The 12,700-nt window shown below is 34.8% G+C and overlaps 1 protein-coding gene across 5 annotated transcripts in view; it reads left to right on the top strand.

Moving 5' to 3' along the window:
- LOC127788996 (probable vacuolar amino acid transporter YPQ3) overlaps nt 1-4,524 on the top strand; it is a 56,384-nt gene extending 51,860 nt beyond the window's left edge. The window contains exons 14-15 of one of the 5 annotated variants that reach the window (XM_052317719.1): nt 2,073-2,160; nt 3,878-4,524. The gene's annotated coding sequence lies outside the window, so the exon portion shown is untranslated. Of the gene's footprint in view, nt 1-300; nt 1,232-2,072; nt 2,161-3,877 lie in introns of those variants that run through there. The other 4 variants (XM_052317721.1, XM_052317718.1, XM_052317717.1 and 1 more) reach the window with 4 other exon arrangements.
- Nucleotides 4,525-12,700: the final 8,176 nt, after the last annotated feature.

Raw genomic sequence — 12,700 nt, 5'->3', positions numbered from 1 at the left:
CTTTCTTTTCCTCTTTCTCTTGAATTTCACACGGGAATCAACACTTGTGATGATATTATGTACTAAATAATGCCCCAAATTACTTTTATTGTCTCAAAATGTTGGCAAATGCAGAGTTACAAAGCACATACAAACTTGGAATTTACAAATTATAATATATAAAATTTCAAATAATACAGTGAGGGAATGCTTATAATTAATACTACTTCAATATATTTTTATTATCTCAAAATTTTGACAAATGAAGATTTACAAATCATAACTGTAAATTTTGACTACTTATATTTTCTTATTGCCCAGGCCTGCAAGCCATGCCGTGCAGGGCTGTGAGCCTCATGGAGGTGGCCTGTCACACCTCATACTATTCACCATGGCCCGTGGGCAGCTAAGCCTGCTTGACACCTCTGATATTTATAATTCAACTAGCTAAACTTGTGTTCTTTTCAGCCGTGGGTGAATGATGGAGGACCTAAGTCTAGGAATTTGGAATTTTCAGGAAAGTCTAACCTTGATTTTAGGAAAATATAATCAAGGCATATATTAGGAACTTAGAAAATTGGTAATTTCATTGTATTTCCCAATTAGTCTTTCTTCTCCTTAGTTTTAATTATTTTCTTTTTGTAAATAGGGTTTGTTGACACCCTATGTAACATCATCTCTTAATAAATTTTGAAAGGCAGTCTTGGATTGATTAGTGAATTGATAAATTGAATTGTGATTTGTTCTGACTGTTCAAGATTTGAGATTCTTTCTTGTTGTTCTTGTGAGTTTTTTGTGCTAGCATTGTTCTACATCAAGATAGAATCCCTCACATTGAACACCTTAATCTCCTCCAATTGCCTATCAATTTTGACCCTTCAATTACCTTGCCTCATACAACCTCTCTTCTTATCAATGTTATCCAACCTGTTGGCTTTGTAGAGAGGCTCACAAGAATCTGTCACATCAAACACCTTAATCTTTTCCAACGGTCTATCAATTTTTACCCTAGCCACGTTGCCTTTTCACTTGTAAGTTCCTCCTCCAAGAGTTTTAAGTTTCTGGATAAGCAAACTAGCTAAACCTCTAACCATGTAGCCATCTTCCCAAAAATTCATGAAGCCTTCATCCATGAGTCAAACATTGTCGAAGAGGAAAGGCAAAGAGCCTGACCTCATTTCACCACAATAGACTCAAAACAGGAATCTGGTCAGAGATTGCCTTCAGTAAATGGTCTTCCCAATCCTCCCTGCCAAAAAGGAGATCTTTTAACATGGGTCATGGAAAGTAACCTAGCCCCCTTTGACCAGAAGATCGATCAGCTCATCATCAATGAAATTGGTGAAAATTCTTTTTTCCCCGAATCAATGTCTATACATTCTAGCTTCTCAGAGAAAAATCTAGTTACATTGAAACCGCTTGAAGGTGCCAAGAGCAACCTGACTTGCTCTTAACACCAAAGGCCGGTCCCATGATGGTCTTCTATCAGTGCAACAAACCTGCCATCCACATTCTTGGAGTGGGAAGGGATAGAAAAAGAACCAGAGCACAGATTGAACCTTCGAGAGCACCCTTGTATCTTGAAGGACCCAACACCAGCAAACTCCACCAACCTGTGACCCCAGACAAACTCTGTCAATGGAGATGACCTCAGTCCTAATCTCCTCTAAAACAAACCAGATAAATATTCCACTTTGGCCGCAATAGTTTTAACATTTATGCTCTCATTTTGGGGTAACTAGTACCCCTCATGTTCTAGAAAACAATGCGGAGCTTTCCAAGTTCATTTTTATGTATTGGTGCCCATTTGTCTCTCATATGCTTCCCAGTGCAGTGGAAAGCTGTAGTGCCATAGTGGAATGCGGTTTAGCATTTTAGGATGCTTATTTAAACTGAGAACCAGGTAATCATAAAAACAACAATTAAGTTTAGACCCCAGAATATTTCACGTATGTACAGTTCGTGTGAGTTACTTTGTGGGCGCTTACATCTTTTTAGATGCGTTTTACAAAATTTAGTTTCAACTTATAAGACAATGATTCTTGATAGAAAATTTATACTCACTGCAAGTGTAAATTGGTTTTATTCTGCAGTTCTGCTTTGGATTCATGACACTGGGGAAATTATTTTCTCCCTTTCTCCCTTGAACCCACTTGGTAATATATCCCAAGATAAAACCTGGTATATTGCCGTCCCTGCATGCTGTACCACAATTATTATGCACTACTGATAAAATGTCTGCTATAGTAATATTGAGTTTCCCGAGTGGGGGGAGAAGGATTTAGGACAAATTGCAACTATTCAAGCATAGCCTCTGCACATGAAAAAGATATGCTGTGAAATCCTGATGAGGAATAATTCCAATTTGACAAGCCTGGCTAAAAATGGTATCAGAATAACTTAGTATTGTGTGGTGGTTGTCAAGGCAAACTGACTCTGGATTTTTCAGAATGAGTGCATTTTCTGTAAGCAACAGCTGCTGCATAAAGTAGCCATTTAAGGAGCTTTTGTGTCACTTCTTAGAACTGTCTGTCAATGGTGTTCATACATAGCAATTATGAGGAATTAATTGAGAACCTGTGCTTGCAGATATTATATACTAGACTGAAAATGTTCCATGCTAAGAAAATCAGTATAGTGTTGAATGCACCTCAGAATGTGCTACTTTTGCACACAAAGGCCACTACCAAATACCACATATATATTGACAGAACAAGAACTAAACTATCACTCACGATTTCCCCTTAGCCCCGTCCATGGAACCTAGAAATATTTGAAAATTGCTGATGACTGATGAGGCTGCAAAATTATAGTATACTTGTATCTTATCCTTTGGTAAACCCAGAATACGTTTTCCATAAAACGATAGTTTTATTAACAAGACATGTAGAACAAATCTAGTAACCAGTTTCTCTGCTTTGGCATGGGCCTAAGCATTCAAACCGTTTTCTATTGATGTATGAGGTCTCAAGTTGAGACTAGAAGAAATCTAGTTTAATGTTGAAATGTGAGGATTCCAAAACTGACTTTCATCACTGGTGGCATTAATGGTTTGAGTGATTCAAACCGGGTCAGCTTTTAAGTGATAAGGCCAATACAGAGTTGAATATTTGTTAAATTTTGTACTGTACTTGTTATGCAAATGAAAATAATGAAAATCATCTAAGTATTATGAAATAAGATATATAATAATATTCTCAAACAATGTCATACTGATAGTGGTACTATTTGGAATCCATGTAGGGAGGGTCAGCTACCTTGTTGCATTTAAATGGGATAATGGAAACAAATTTCTCAAATGAAAATAATATGAAGCATTAGCCTACCTGATGCAAAACACAAATCAAAAGAAACAAAAGTAATCCCAATTACTCGAAACTAGTAGCAATATTCAATATTATTCACCAAAGTTTGTACTTTAACTTCAATACTTCACTAAAAGATTATTTATAGACAATTAATAAATAGAAATCTATTCTAATAAAGATTCCTTTCTAATTAGGATTCCTTAGTAATTAAGCTAATAACGATAATCCTAATTAGAAATATTAATTTCTACTTTTACTCTCAAAATATTGTTTTCCGAAATATTTATCTCTATGATCTTCATATTAAGATTTGTGATTGTTGTTGTTGAAAAGAATATAACGCATAAATATGAAGACATGTAACACACCAATAGAAAGAGATTTTTGAAATAGCTTCTCAGCGAGACTGCTCATTAACTGTTATGGGTGTTAGGGGCTAAATTGCAGTTTAATTTGTGGAAGAATCAAGTCAAACATCAATTGATTTTCATTGCGCAGGAGACTTGATTTACTGTCGCTATATGTTGGTATTTGATTCTGTGGCTCTGATTTATTTTTCATACATTCTTTTCCCCATCTATTGTTTGTAGGCAGTTCTTTGGAGCATCGGTACCTCAATAATCCATCTGTAGACCTGATGCGAATGCCTCGATAGGCCTTCCTTCCTACAAGGTAGACCTGACCAAACCATGGTAATCTGGACAAGAAAGTTTCGTTGGCTTTAATTCCTTGGATGGAAACAACCTCATAGTTTTGTGCTGTTTAAGATGCTTTATAGGATGCAGCTGCTTGGCATCTTTTTTTCTGATGTAAAGAGCAGAACTCCCCATTTCCTCTCTTCTCAATTTCCTTTCTTAGCGGGTTTTGCTTTGCCTAACAAGTTAAAAAGTGCAGCTATGTCGTTGATGCCATCTCTTTGGTGCTCTAATATCAAGTAACGTAGCTAATGGATTAAAGCTTGATATGTTGTTGTTTTATGTGGTGGATAAATTCATGAAGCAAAGAAAACAAGGAGACAAAACTGAGCTGCCAAAGTATGCTTACTAAACTAAGCCTTGCCATCTACTATGGCTAACTCTCTGGATGTATGATCTAAACTGATTCTAGCAAAAGGCATTGGAGTGGAGAGTGCTCTTGATCCTGTTGGCATAACTCTTCTAGTAGTCGAGAAAGGCTGGATTGTCTGAAATTGTATATTTTGTCCAATCCAATGGACATCCCACAAATCCGGTCCTTTTAAAAAGAAATGAAATTGAAATTTTATCTAATGAAGTACTTATGAACTAAGGAATATTTCAAAAAAAAAAAGAAAAGAAAAGAAAAGATGGTACGGTTTAGATATAGGGGAGTATATTCAACTTGTATATATTATTAATAAATAATTATTTTTATTTTATTATATACTTTTTTAACTTATTAGGGTAAATTTATTTGCAAGTAATGATTTTTTGTCAATTAGTAGTAACATTAAAATGTTTCTATATCTTTTTTAAAAAAAATAAAATAGTTATATAATATTAAAAGACTGTCGTTAATAGATTGAGTTTTGTTTTTAACTGTTCCTTTCTATTCATGAGGCTAGGTCTTGTGGAATAATTTGATACCTTATAACTCACGTTGTATGGAAAGTTTGTTCGAATTAATATAAATATCTTATATTAAATTATTAATGAAAATATATTAGTCCATTTATCTTAAACTTTTTAAACATGACAAGTGACCTCTTCTACAATAGAATTCAAAACTTAATTTCTATTTAAAATTGACTCTTAGTATATGGCTAAAATAGTTGGGATGAAATTTCTTATATAAGGGTTTTAGATAAATTGTTAAATGTAAAATGATTTAGAAGGATTGCCCCTTACCTGAGCCATCTTTTTTAAACGCTTGAAGATTCTCTTCTTCTGCCAATGTGGGACTACTTGTGCTTCATTGCTTGCTCCTTTTCTATTTATGTTTATCCTACAAAATACTAGTTTTATGTAAAATTTTTGTACAAACCATGAAAGCCAATCCAATATTTCTTTCAAACCAATCCAATTTGGTTCAAATTTTTGAAAAATTCTCTAATTTTTCTACCAAATTTGACGTTCTTTCCTCACACGCAGGGTTGGCTTGAGGCATAGGCCAGTGAGGCCTATGCCTAGGGCCCCCTAAAAAGGGGGCTTAATAAATTTTTTTTGTCAAGTTTAATAGTAAAAATATTTAAATATTTTAATATTAAAAATAATTTTTATCCAAAAGGACTCTAATAAATTTTTAATGATAAATATTTTAGTATTCAAAAGGGGATCTAATAAAATTTTCATATTTTTTATTATTTTTTAAAAGGATTCCAAATTTTAAATGGCCTAGGCCCCTAACTCTCATGGGTCGACCTGTTCACACTCTAGCGATTGTTAATTCAAACTGAAATTGTCAATGTGTTATCTCTGTTCTGTCTATAAGACCAACTAATCAGTTTGATCTGATTCAAAATCAATCAAATTAAGATCGAGTTAGAAGTGTACAATCCAAACTACTATTACATTTGCAAAGAAATTTTTTCATCAAATTTCGAATCTGATTCCTTGCAATCTGTAGGCCACCAATGCAAACTGGAATAACTGTCTTTATTTCTTTTTATTTTTAAGTGAGTTCGTTTCAATTTTGAGTTTTATTTTTTTAATTTGTTTAATGATTTTCAATGAAATCAAGATCGATGGATTTAGGGTTTAAAGTTTTGGGGGATAGTTCTAGACAAGTTAATTCAATTGGAAAGGATTTTAGGCTCAAAGTTGGCTACTGAAGCTGCCAAAATTGTCCGGCATGTCAATTTTATGAAAATTATACTTATTTTAGAAATTCTCAATTATATCGTCAATTAAATTCTAAATAAATTGATAATTATGGTTTACCTCTAAAATTTTGAATAATCAACCCATTTCTGGAATTTTTATTTGTAATTAAATTTCTCATATATAAACTAATTTAAAATTTTCAAAATTCTTTAAGAATTTTATAAAAATTCAGGGTATTGTATCCAATTTCATTGAAAGAATTCTATTATATCTAGTAACATTAAATGTAACCCTTAAGACACTTGGAAAGTGTAAATTTATTGAAATATTGATTGGACCCATTAGACGCAATATTACGTGATTTTACATATTAGAAGGTAATTCAGTTTAGTAGGGAGGAAATGATCTAAATTTATTAAAATATTATTATTATTTTAGTAAACTAATTAAAACAACATAAACAAATTATTTGTGAAACTAGAATTAATTTGGTCACATAAAAAGCCACACAAGTGGGGTTGCTTATTTTAATTAAGAAGAGTGCTTCTTTGCTAGGGTATCAAAAAGATCAAAATACTTTTGCTCAAATTGTAAATTTGCTACTGTCTTCCTCGTTGCTCTCTTCTCTTTCCATGGTCGCCGATGCAACCATTGACCGTCACTGCCTTTGCCTTGTCGCTGTCACTGCCTCGCTTTAGCGTGTAGCGACAATCTAGAGGCGACAAGACGATAGCAGTGAGGCAATAGAGCAAAGGCAATGACGGTCGGTGGTTATATTGACAACTATAGAGAGATAAGAGAACAGACAAGACAATGATATATCTTGTAAATTTGTAGTTTGGGTAAGGACATTTTAGTCTTTTTGACACCCTTTGATAAGCTCCTCAATAATTGTATCGGACAAAATAAATTAATTCTTTAATTAAAATTATCAGAAATAGTCAATTGAGCACATATTATTATTAGAGAATGCATATATAAAAGATAGAAAAAGAGAACAATTTGTTATTAATTTTGAAAAAGGAACCGACCAATTCTAATCCCCATCCAAATCACAATCCCAATACACACACACAAGGGGCGAATTTAGAGGGGGAGGCACGGGCTGCACCCCCCCCACCCCCCCCGGCGGGGATTTTGCCCTCTCCCAAATCTGTAAGGCAACAGATCTGGTCCGGAGAAAGAAAGGATGAAATACTTATGGATCTGGACTAGCCCTTCCCAGATTTACTCCTAGACCCGGCCCGTATACATACATATATATTATCAACCATAGAAAAGAAGCCTATAAAAGCATATCCTTTAATGAACATCTTCGTTTGTTAATTTGATAACTGTGAAGAGGAGAGAAAGAGAGAAGAACGCAGCGAAGCGATCCAATTCCAATTCCAAGATATGGTCTTTTGGGTAAAGAAGCAAGTTCTTGGGCAGGGCACGTACGGGACGGTGAGCTTGGCCGTTATTCCCTTTCCCCACCTCCACCGCCCTGAAATCGCCGTCAAGACTGCAAGACGCGCCAGCTACATCTCATCCCTTCACAAGGAAGGAAGCCCAGATACTAGAAGCCCTGCGCTTTTGCCCTGGGATTGTCCGCTGTTTCGACGGAGACCTCGGCGTTGAGGAGCAAGACGGCAAGAAGAAGATTACTTACCACCTGTTGTTGGAGTTTGCTCCCGGAGGTTCCCTCAAGGATCTCATCGCCAAGAATGGCGGAACCTTGCCGGAGTCTGATGTCATGAGATACACGCATATGATTCTTGAAGCTCTGAGGTACGTGCACGGAGAGGGCTACGTCCACTGCGATATTAAACCCTCCAACATTCTTGTCTTTCCCTCCCGGGAGATGGAGACGGAGACCAACGGTAGTCCTCAAGACTACTACCTCAAGATAGCGGATTTTGGATCGGCAAAGCGAAGAGACAGCTTGCTGAGCAGAGGATGCCGAGGAACCCTTCTCTACTCATCGCCAGAATCGGTTTTGTGTGGTTTACACGAATCGCCTGCGGATATCTGGTCACTGGGTTGCACCATGATTGAGATGATTACGGGAAAGCCCCCATGGTCGACGACCATCAAGGACGTCCGGCAGCTGCAACGTGAGATTGGAACGGGAAAACAGTTGCCTGCACAGATCCCCCAGAATCTGTCTGAACATGGAAAGGATTTCTTGAGAATGTGTCTGATTCGGGATCCATGTTCCAGATGGACGGCTGACATGCTCTTGGAGCATCCCTTTCTAGCGGAAGGTCCTCCGTCTGCAGCAGTTGCGTACTATCCCAGCGACGAAGACAATCGATGGAATTCTGTGCAGTCCATGTTTGAGAGATATCATTCTACTGTCAAGTTGGGTATGATGAAATTAAAATCAGAAGCGCCATCGCCATGCGTTGGCTTGGAGGGCTGAACCAAACCATGTGATGTAACCCAATTAGTCTCTATATATGTTCGTTCATTCATTGCTCCTAGCTAGTATATATTATTTGGATTTGCATGTAACAGAAGAAATACGTCCGGCTTTTGATCCCCAATTTGGGGTTCGTAGGGCAGCCTTACATATGATTAGAATTAAGTTCCAGCTGTTTAGGGTTTAGGGGTTTAATTACTAACAATTTTGGGTTATGTTATTGTAAATTGTAGGATCCAAAATTCTGTTAAAGAATTGGCATGTATGTATATATATTAAACCCAATAATGGTTGTGGGCTGTTGTAGTTTTCAGTATTTCAAAACACTAAATTGTACTCCTCATAGATTTACTCACTGAGAAGAGCAAGTGACTGCATTCCTGACTACATTAGATTATTCTTTTAATTTAATTAGTAGTGTCTGAGTTTTGAAGTTTGATTGAGAAAACTGATGACTTTTAGTGTCTTGAAATTTTAAGAGAACATTTATTTTCTCTTTCTCTTGGTTACATATAATTGAGAGCTCAAGTTTTTGTTCCTTTTATATATACTTCAGTGGAGTGGAGCTAGGTGGTGGGCTGAGGTCTACTTGTGTCTGATGAGTTTGTTCAATTCTAGCTAGTGTTGGTGATGGTAATTCATCTCCACCTTGGTTTGGTTTTCCTGTGGTTTCTTGAAAGGGGAAAAATGAATGTAAAAGTTGGGTATAATATAATTTTAAGTTTGTATATGCCTTAAACGAATCGAATTTATAAATACCGATTAAAATAAATAAAAATTTTCATGGCTACTTTATGAATCATAAAATTTTGTGTAAAATATTTTGTTTGTACATTTTTACTGTAAAATACAATTAGGATTTTATTCAAAAATTCCTTCAAAATTAGAGGACTCATTTACAAAAAATAAATAAATTAAATTAAATTAATTTTCACTTTCTTAATTCGAAAGACTTTTTGAAACAAGAAATCATATTTGATTCTGAGAAAGAAATCCAATTCAACTCCGAATAAAGATAATTCAACCTTTAATGAAGAAAGAGAATAGAAGAGAAGATAAAGAAGGTTGGGTATTTGAGTATTTTGATAACATTAATTATTTGTAAAAGAAATTTTAGAAATTAAGAATCCCTTTTAACTTAATTAATTTGCCAAGTTATATAAGTTGAGAGAAAGGGAACCAAAGTGATTAATTTTGAAAAAAAGATCCAACCCCAATTCAAGTAGGTTATATATATATATTTATATATTATCATTTATAATTGTTAGTTTGAATCGAAATCTTTGATGTGCCCATATTTGTTTTGTCGGGTTCTTCTACAGTGATAGAGAGGCTTATAGAATAAGGTTAAAAAGATCAAAATATTCTCGCTAACAAATACAAATTTGCAGGGGATGCCCTCACCTAACCTTTGCCTTTCTCATTTTTCCCTTCTTTCATGGCTGCACGCTGTTGCCTAGCCTTGTCAACAGTCAAATGATGCAGCGACGGTCGGTGAGGCAATGATGCAATGGCAGCGAGGCGACAGTGTCGACGGTCGTGCAGCCATGGAAAAAGGGAGAAATGAGAGAGGTGAAGGTTGGGTGAGGGCATTAGGGTCTTTTTGACCCCATTCAGTAAGCCCAATTGTAAGCTCGTCGGACAAAGTAGAATAATCCTTGTTTTACCTATGATATCTATTGATTGATTTGATCTGATTTGAAGCTAATTGAATTGAGATTGAGTTGAGAGTGGCCAACCCAAATTGCTATTGCATTTGCTATTGAAGACCAAGTGATTGCATTTCTAACTAAATTAGATTATTCTTTTAATTTAGTAGCCTGAATTTTGAAGCTTGATTGAAATCGGAGTCGTCGAAGTCCTCACCTCTGTTTCTCTTATAATACATGTCATCGGTTTAGTCTTATTCGAATCGAAACCAATCGAATTGAGATCGAGTTCAAATCGGCAAACCCAAACTGCTATTGCATATTTGCCAGGCAATTTTTTCTATAATTTCAGAATCTATTTTTTTAACAATCCGTTAGCCGCCAATACGAACTGGAATAAGTGTAATTTTCTTTAACAATTCTACTTTGACCTTTCCTTTTCTATTAGACTTCAAGCAAATCCAATAAAATTTCATTGAGTTTAAGGTTGGTTTTTTAGTTTGTTTGATATGATCAGTTGGTTCCAACTTAAATTCCATTTTCTTTCATACCCATATGTTTATTCTAGTTTCATTTACAAAGACCCATAATGGTTAGGACAATTTAATCTGATTTGACGAAATTTTGAGCCCAAAGTTGGTCATTGAAGTTGCCTACGCTATGGCATGACAATTTTATGGAAAAAACACTATAAAAACACTATTTTGGATTGATATCAAACATTTGGGATGATCGTCTTTATGCGAATTCTAGTATTCGTGCCCTCGATTACGCTAGGAAAAGTAAATTACAAGTTGAGATTTTAACCTTTGCATAGAGCAAAAATCGAACTTGCAACCCATTAGATTGATATCAATATATTGTTCATCCGATAACTCGACTTATACTCCGGGGCAAATTAGATCTAACACTTTGTTGCTTGCATTAGTTAAAGTTAATAAAAACAACCAATTGAAAAATAACCATCGTGTTTCTTTAACTCTACTTCAACATTTCCTCTTTTCCATTAGAATCCAATTGTCAAGGTTGGGTGTTTGGTGTAGAGTTGGAAAATAGGCGGGCTAGCCCGCCTCTCACTTGGCCCACATGTTTCGTAAATCGAGCTAAATTTGACTTGCAAGGAAGGCGGACCGGACAATGAAAAATGGGGGCCTGACACGGCCTTATAACCCTTAATAAACAGGCCAAGGCGAGTCAGGCCTAGTCGTGAACTACCCCATTTTAGTTTTTTCGATTTGAACCTCAAAAGTATGTGAACCACCCCCGTTTTGGTGGGTCGATTGTGGGACACAAAACATTGCCCTCACACAGCCCTGCATTCTTGGGGTTGAGTCGGGCCAACCCGTTTGCTATAATATCGAGCCAAGGTGGGCTAGGCTAGACTGAGTTGGGAGGTGTGTCGGCTAGGCAGCTCATGGGTCGTTTCGCCCATTTGCTAACTCTAGTTTGGCGTGCCCGATATGAGTTTGTTCCAATTTTAAGTTTGATTTTTTTTTAATTTGTTTAACGATTTCTAATGAAACTAAGATTTATGATTTTATTTCAGTCTTATTTACAAAAACAAAAATTGGATCTGGCCAATTTAATCTGAATTGATGGAATTTTGAACCTAAAGCTGGTTACTAAAAGTTGCCACACCTGTTTGTCGTGTCAATTTTATAAAAATTACATTTTGATCCAAAATTTTGGAAATTTTCAATTACGCCATTTATTAAATCCCAAATAGTTGATAATTACACTTTTTCCCAAAAAGTAAAAAATTGTAAATTGCACTCATTTTTTCAATTTTTTTGGGAATTAAATTTCTCAAAAATTATTTTAAATTTTTAAAATTTTTCTAAGAATATTATAAAAATCTAGACTATTACATGGAACCCCAAAATTATACACCAAAAGTATTAAAAAAATTTGATATTAAAATTTCTAAAACTTATAAGTATTACTCAAAATTAGTAGAAATATCTTATTCATTTGATTTTTACAATATATAATGTGATAATATTATATATATATATATATATTACATAAGTTAGAATACTAAATTAAAAATAATTTGTGTAATATTAAAAAAATAAATATATATTACTAATATAAGTGAGTTACGTATGGGTTAAAAGTATCATCATACGGTTACCTTATAAACACCTATATAGGTATTTTTTTCTTTTGCTAATATCTATTATATTGAATAAAATTTTAAATTTGTATATATGTTAAAGGAATTCAAGTTATAAATGTCGATCAATTAACAAATAAAAATTTTCATGACTACTTTATATATGAATCATAAAATTTTATGCAAAATATTTTGTTTATATATTCTCACCGTAACATATAATTAGGATTTTATTCAAAAAATCCTAACATGAAAGACTTGCAAGAGAAGGAACCCAATCCGATTCTGAAAAGGAAATCTAATTCAACTGAGAGAAGGATACTTCACAATAAAAATACTTCAACCTTTCTGATGATCTGTTAGTGTAGAAGAGAAGACCTTTCTGATCTGTTAGTGAAGAAGAGAAGAGAAGAGAAGAGAAGAGAAGAGGATTCTGTTGAAGAATGAATATCAATCAATCAACG

The sequence above is a fragment of the Diospyros lotus genome, chromosome 13 (genome assembly GCF_014633365.1).
Source record: "Diospyros lotus cultivar Yz01 chromosome 13, ASM1463336v1, whole genome shotgun sequence".
Lineage (NCBI taxonomy): Eukaryota > Viridiplantae > Streptophyta > Magnoliopsida > Ericales > Ebenaceae > Diospyros > Diospyros lotus.
The sequence above is the reverse complement of the archived record's forward strand: the minus strand, read 5'-3'. Positions and strand labels throughout refer to the sequence as shown.